This window comes from Misgurnus anguillicaudatus, chromosome 21 (genome assembly GCF_027580225.2).
Source record: "Misgurnus anguillicaudatus chromosome 21, ASM2758022v2, whole genome shotgun sequence".
Lineage (NCBI taxonomy): Eukaryota > Metazoa > Chordata > Actinopteri > Cypriniformes > Cobitidae > Misgurnus > Misgurnus anguillicaudatus.
In genome coordinates, this window is record NC_073357.2 from 18,112,501 (window position 1) to 18,117,500 (window position 5,000).

The 5,000-nt window shown below is 47.6% G+C and overlaps 1 long non-coding RNA gene, 18 other non-coding genes and 2 pseudogenes across 20 annotated transcripts in view; 1 reads left to right on the forward strand and 20 right to left on the reverse strand.

Annotated features, from left to right (window-relative positions):
• Positions 1 to 68, reverse strand: part of LOC129414005 (5S ribosomal RNA) — a 119-nt gene extending 51 nt beyond the window's left edge. Inside the window, exon 1 of the ribosomal RNA XR_008634199.1 lies at positions 1 to 68. This exon is cut by the window's left edge and continues 51 nt beyond it. This is a non-coding gene — a ribosomal RNA (5S ribosomal RNA).
• The window catches only part of LOC129437069 (uncharacterized), a 363,412-nt gene that overhangs the window by 186,559 nt on the left and 171,853 nt on the right, over positions 1 to 5,000 (forward strand). The gene's annotated exons all lie outside the window — the stretch shown is intronic.
• LOC129414001 (5S ribosomal RNA) lies at positions 210 to 328 on the reverse strand. The gene has a single exon (XR_008634197.2). It is a non-coding gene; the product is annotated as a 5S ribosomal RNA (ribosomal RNA).
• LOC129413995 (5S ribosomal RNA) lies at positions 463 to 581 on the reverse strand. The gene has a single exon (XR_008634196.2). It is a non-coding gene; the product is annotated as a 5S ribosomal RNA (ribosomal RNA).
• Positions 723 to 841, reverse strand: LOC129413988 (5S ribosomal RNA). Its single transcript, XR_008634193.2, has one exon. It is a non-coding gene; the product is annotated as a 5S ribosomal RNA (ribosomal RNA).
• LOC129413981 (5S ribosomal RNA) lies at positions 971 to 1,089 on the reverse strand. Its single transcript, XR_008634190.2, has one exon. It is a non-coding gene; the product is annotated as a 5S ribosomal RNA (ribosomal RNA).
• LOC129413973 (5S ribosomal RNA) lies at positions 1,225 to 1,343 on the reverse strand (annotated as a pseudogene).
• Positions 1,485 to 1,603, reverse strand: LOC129413967 (5S ribosomal RNA). The gene has a single exon (XR_008634178.2). It is a non-coding gene; the product is annotated as a 5S ribosomal RNA (ribosomal RNA).
• LOC129413963 (5S ribosomal RNA) lies at positions 1,733 to 1,851 on the reverse strand. The gene has a single exon (XR_008634177.1). It is a non-coding gene; the product is annotated as a 5S ribosomal RNA (ribosomal RNA).
• LOC129413955 (5S ribosomal RNA) lies at positions 1,991 to 2,109 on the reverse strand. The gene has a single exon (XR_008634175.1). It is a non-coding gene; the product is annotated as a 5S ribosomal RNA (ribosomal RNA).
• Positions 2,251 to 2,369, reverse strand: LOC129413950 (5S ribosomal RNA). The gene has a single exon (XR_008634174.2). It is a non-coding gene; the product is annotated as a 5S ribosomal RNA (ribosomal RNA).
• LOC129413943 (5S ribosomal RNA) lies at positions 2,512 to 2,630 on the reverse strand. The gene has a single exon (XR_008634173.1). It is a non-coding gene; the product is annotated as a 5S ribosomal RNA (ribosomal RNA).
• Positions 2,772 to 2,890, reverse strand: LOC129413937 (5S ribosomal RNA). Its single transcript, XR_008634172.1, has one exon. It is a non-coding gene; the product is annotated as a 5S ribosomal RNA (ribosomal RNA).
• LOC129413935 (5S ribosomal RNA) lies at positions 3,032 to 3,150 on the reverse strand. Its single transcript, XR_008634170.2, has one exon. It is a non-coding gene; the product is annotated as a 5S ribosomal RNA (ribosomal RNA).
• LOC129413927 (5S ribosomal RNA) lies at positions 3,280 to 3,398 on the reverse strand. Its single transcript, XR_008634165.1, has one exon. It is a non-coding gene; the product is annotated as a 5S ribosomal RNA (ribosomal RNA).
• On the reverse strand, positions 3,540 to 3,658 carry LOC129413922 (5S ribosomal RNA). The gene has a single exon (XR_008634163.2). It is a non-coding gene; the product is annotated as a 5S ribosomal RNA (ribosomal RNA).
• On the reverse strand, positions 3,800 to 3,918 carry LOC129413916 (5S ribosomal RNA). The gene has a single exon (XR_008634161.2). It is a non-coding gene; the product is annotated as a 5S ribosomal RNA (ribosomal RNA).
• Positions 4,059 to 4,177, reverse strand: LOC129413914 (5S ribosomal RNA). The gene has a single exon (XR_008634160.2). It is a non-coding gene; the product is annotated as a 5S ribosomal RNA (ribosomal RNA).
• LOC129413909 (5S ribosomal RNA) lies at positions 4,316 to 4,434 on the reverse strand (annotated as a pseudogene).
• On the reverse strand, positions 4,570 to 4,688 carry LOC129413903 (5S ribosomal RNA). Its single transcript, XR_008634155.2, has one exon. It is a non-coding gene; the product is annotated as a 5S ribosomal RNA (ribosomal RNA).
• On the reverse strand, positions 4,830 to 4,948 carry LOC129413899 (5S ribosomal RNA). The gene has a single exon (XR_008634154.1). It is a non-coding gene; the product is annotated as a 5S ribosomal RNA (ribosomal RNA).

Sequence of the window (5,000 nt, forward strand, 5' to 3'; positions counted from 1 at the left end):
GGCCCGACCCTGCTTGGCTTCCGAGATCAGACGAGAGCGGGCGTGCTCAGGGTGGTGTGGCCGTAAGCGAGCGCTGACTCGATTCGAGAGCCACTTCAAGACTAATGTGGCAACGCCATGCCATCGGCGAACGCTTACAGAAAGGATGCATTTCTGGAAAAAATTTATATGAATAAATAATTAAATAATTAATTAAATAAAGAATTAAATGCTTACAGCACCTGGTGTTCCCAGGCGGTCTCCCATCCAAGTACTAACCAGGCCTGACCCTGCTTGGCTTCCGAGATCAGACGAGAGCGGGCGTGCTCAGGGTGGTGTGGCCGTAAGCGAGCGCTGACTCGATTCGAGAGCCACTTCAATGTGGCAACGCCATGCCATCGGCGAATGCTTACAGAAAGGATGCATTTCTAAAAAAAATTATATGAATAAATAATTAAATAATTAATTAAATAAAGAATTAAATGCTTACAGCACCTGGTATTCCCAGGCGGTCTCCCATACAAGTACTAACCAGGCCCGACCCTGCTTGGCTTCCGAGATCAGACGAGAGCGGGCGTGCTCAGGGTGGTGTGGCCGTAAGCGAGCGCTGACTCGATTCGAGAGCCACTTCAAGACTAATGTGGCAACGCCATGCCATCGGCGAACGCTTACAGAAAGGATGCATTTCTGGAAAAAAATTATATGAATAAATAATTAAATAATTAATTAAATAAAGAATTAAATGCTTACAGCACCTGGTATTCCCAGGCGGTCTCCCATACAAGTACTAACCAGGCCCGACCCTGCTTGGCTTCCGAGATCAGACGAGAGCGGGCGTGCTCAGGGTGGTGTGGCCGTAAGCGAGCGCTGACTCGATTCGAGAGCCACTTCAAGACTAATGTGGCAACGCCATGCCATCGGCGAACGCTTACAGAAAGGATGCATTTCTGGAAAAAAATTATATGAATAAATAATTATATAATTAATTAAATGCTTACAGCACCTGGTATTCCCAGGCGGTCTCCCATCCAAGTACTAACCAGGCCCGACCCTGCTTGGCTTCAGAGATCAGACGAGAGCGGGCGTGCTCAGGGTGGTGTGGCCGTAAGCGAGCGCTGACTCGATTCGAGAGCCACTTCAATGTGGCAACGCCATGCCATCGGCGAACGCTTACAGAAAGGATGCATTTCTGGAAAAAATTATATGAATAAATAATTAAATAATTAATTAAAATAAAGAATTAAATGCTTACAGCACCTGGTATTCCCAGGCGGTCTGCCTTCGAAGTACTAACCAGGCCCGACCCTGCTTGGCTTCCGAGATCAGACGAGAGCGGGCGTGCTCAGGGTGGTGTGGCCGTAAGCGAGCGCTGACTCGATTCGAGAGCCACTTCAAGACTAATGTGGCAACGCCATGCCATCGGCGAACGCTTACAGAAAGGATGCATTTCTGGAAAAAAATTAAATGAATAAATAATTAAATAATTAATTAAATAAAGAATTAAATGCTTACAGCACCTGGTATTCCCAGGCGGTCTCCCACCCAAGTACTAACCAGGCCCGACCCTGCGTGGCTTCCGAGATCAGACGAGAGCGGGCGTGCTCAGGGTGGTGTGGCCGTAAGCGAGCGCTGACTCGATTCGAGAGCCACTTCAAGACTAATGTGGCAACGCCATGCCATCGGCGAACGCTTACAGAAAGGATGCATTTCTGGAAAAAAATTATATGAATAAATAATTAAATAATTAATTAAATGCTTACAGCACCTGGTATTCCCAGGCGGTCTCCCATCCAAGTACTAACCAGGCCCGACCCTGCTTGGCTTCCGAGATCAGACGAGAGCGGGCGTGCTCAGGGTGGTGTGGCCGTAAGCGAGCGCTGACTCGATTCGAGAGCCACTTCAATGTGGCAACGCCATGCCATCGGCGAACGCTTACAGAAAGGATGCATTTCTGGAAAAAAATTATATGAATAAATAATTAAATGATTAATTAAATAAATAAAGAATTAAATGCTTACAGCACCTGGTATTCCCAGGCGGTCTCCCATCCAAGTACTAACCAGGCCCGACCCTGCTTGGCTTCCGAGATCAGACGAGAGCGGGCGTGCTCAGGGTGGTGTGGCCGTAAGCGAGCGCTGACTCGATTTGAGAGCCACTTCAAGACTAATGTGGCAACGCCATGCCATCGGCGAACGCTTACAGAAAGGATGCATTTCTGGGAAAAAATTATATGAATAAATAATTAAATAATTAATTAAATAAAGAATTAAATGCTTACAGCACCTGGTATTCCCAGGCGGTCTCCCATCCAAGTACTAACCAGGCCCGACCCTGCTTGGCTTCCGAGATCAGACGAGAGCGGGCGTGCTCAGGGTGGTGTGGCCGTAAACGAGCGCTGACTCGATTCGAGAGCCACTTCAAGACTAATGTGGCAACGCCATGCCATCGGCGAACGCTTACAGAAAGGATGCATTTCTGGAAAAAAATTATATGAATAAATAATTAAAAAAATTAATTAAATAAAGAATTAAATGCTTACAGCACCTGGTATTCCCAGGCGGTCTCCCATCCAAGTACTAACCAGGCCCGACCCTGCTTGGCTTCCGAGATCAGACGAGAGCGGGCGTGCTCAGGGTGGTGTGGCCGTAAGCGAGCGCTGACTCGATTCGAGAGCCACTTCAAGACTAATGTGGCAACGCCATGCCATCGGCGAACGCTTACAGAAAGGATGCATTTCGGGAAAAAAATTATATGAATAAATAATTAAATAATTAATTAAATAAAGAATTAAATGCTTACAGCACCTGGTATTCCCAGGCGGTCTCCCATCCAAGTACTAACCAGGCCCGACCCTGCTTGGCTTCCGAGATCAGACGAGAGCGGGCGTGCTCAGGGTGGTGTGGCCGTAAGCGAGCGCTGACTCGATTCGAGAGCCACTTCAAGACTAATGTGGCAACGCCATGCCATCGGCGAACGCTTACAGAAAGGATGCATTTCTGGAAAAAAATTATATGAATAAATAATTAAATAATTAATTAAATAAAGAATTAAATGCTTACAGCACCTGGTATTCCCAGGCGGTCTCCCACCCAAGTACTAACCAGGCCCGACCCTGCGTGGCTTCCGAGATCAGACGAGAGCGGGCGTGCTCAGGGTGGTGTGGCCGTAAGCGAGCGCTGACTCGATTCGAGAGCCACTTCAAGACTAATGTGGCAACGCCATGCCATCGGCGAACGCTTACAGAAAGGATGCATTTCTGGAAAAAAATTATATGAATAAATAATTAAATAATTAATTAAATGCTTACAGCACCTGGTATTCCCAGGCGGTCTCCCATCCAAGTACTAACCAGGCCCGACCCTGCTTGGCTTCCGAGATCAGACGAGAGCGGGCGTGCTCAGGGTGGTGTGGCCGTAAGCGAGCGCTGACTCGATTCGAGAGCCACTTCAAGACTAATGTGGCAACGCCATGCCATCGGCGAACGCTTACAGAAAGGATGCATTTCTGGAAAAAAATTATATGAATAAATAATTAAATAATTAATTAAATAAAGAATTAAATGCTTACAGCACCTGGTATTCCCAGGGGGTCTCCCATCCAAGTACTAACCAGGCCCGACCCTGCTTGGCTTCCGAGATCAGACGAGAGCGGGCGTGCTCAGGGTGGTGTGGCCGTAAGCGAGCGTTGACTCGATTTGAGAGCCACTTCAAGACTAATGTGGCAACACCATGCCATCGGCGAACGCTTACAGAAAGGATGCATTTCTGGGAAAAAATTATATGAATGAATAATTAAATAATTAATTAAATAAAGAATTAAATGCTTACAGCACCTGGTATTCCCAGGCGGTCTCCCACCCAAGTACTAACCAGGCCCGACCCTGCGTGGCTTCCGAGATCAGACGAGAACGGGCGTGCTCAGGGTGGTGTGGCCGTAAGCGAGCGCTGACTCGATTCGAGAGCCACTTCAAGACTAATGTGGCAACGCCATGCCATCGGCGAACGCTTACAGAAAGGATGCATTTCTGGAAAAAAATGATATGAATAAATAATTAAATAATTATTAAATAAAGAATTAAATGCTTACAGCACCTGGTATTCCCAGGCGGTCTCCCACCCAAGTACTAACCAGGCCCGACCCTGCGTGGCTTCCGAGATCAGACGAGAACGGGCGTGCTCAGGGTGGTGTGGCCGTAAGCGAGCGCTGACTCGATTCGAGAGCCACTTCAAGACTAATGTGGCAACGTCATGCCATCGGCGAACGCTTACAGAAAGGATGCATTTCTGGAAAAAAATATGAATAAATAATTAAATAATTAATTAAAGAAATAATTAAATGCTTACAGCACCTGGTATTCCCAGGCGGTCTCCCATCCAAGTACTAACCAGGCCCGACCCTGCTTGGCTTCCGAGATCAGACGAGAGCGGGCGTGCTCAGGGTGGTGTGGAAGTAAGCGAGCGCTGACTCGATTCGAGAGCCACTTCAATGTGGCAACGCCATGCCATCGGCGAACGCTTACAGAAAGGATGCATTTCTGTAACAAAATTATATGAATAAATAATTAAATAATTAATTAAATAAAGAATTAAATGCTTACAGCACCTGGGATTCCCAGGCGGTCTCCCATCCAAGTACTAACCAGGCCCGACCCTGCTTGGCTTCCGAGATCAGACGAGAGCGGGCGTGCTCAGGGTGGTGTGGCCGTAAGCGAGCGCTGACTCGATTCGAGAGCCACTTCAAGACTAATGTGGCAACGCCATGCCATCGGCGAACGCTTACAGAAAGGATGCATTTCTGGAAAAAAATTATATGAATAAATAATTAAATAATTAATTAAATAAAGAATTAAATGCTTACAGCACCTGGTATTCCCAGGCGGTCTCCCATCCAAGTACTAACCAGGCCCGACCCTGCTTGGCTTCCGAGATCAGACGAGAGCGGGCGTGCTCAGGGTGGTGTGGCCGTAAGCGAGCGCTGACTCGATTCGAGAGCCACTTCAAGACTAATGTGGCAACGCCATG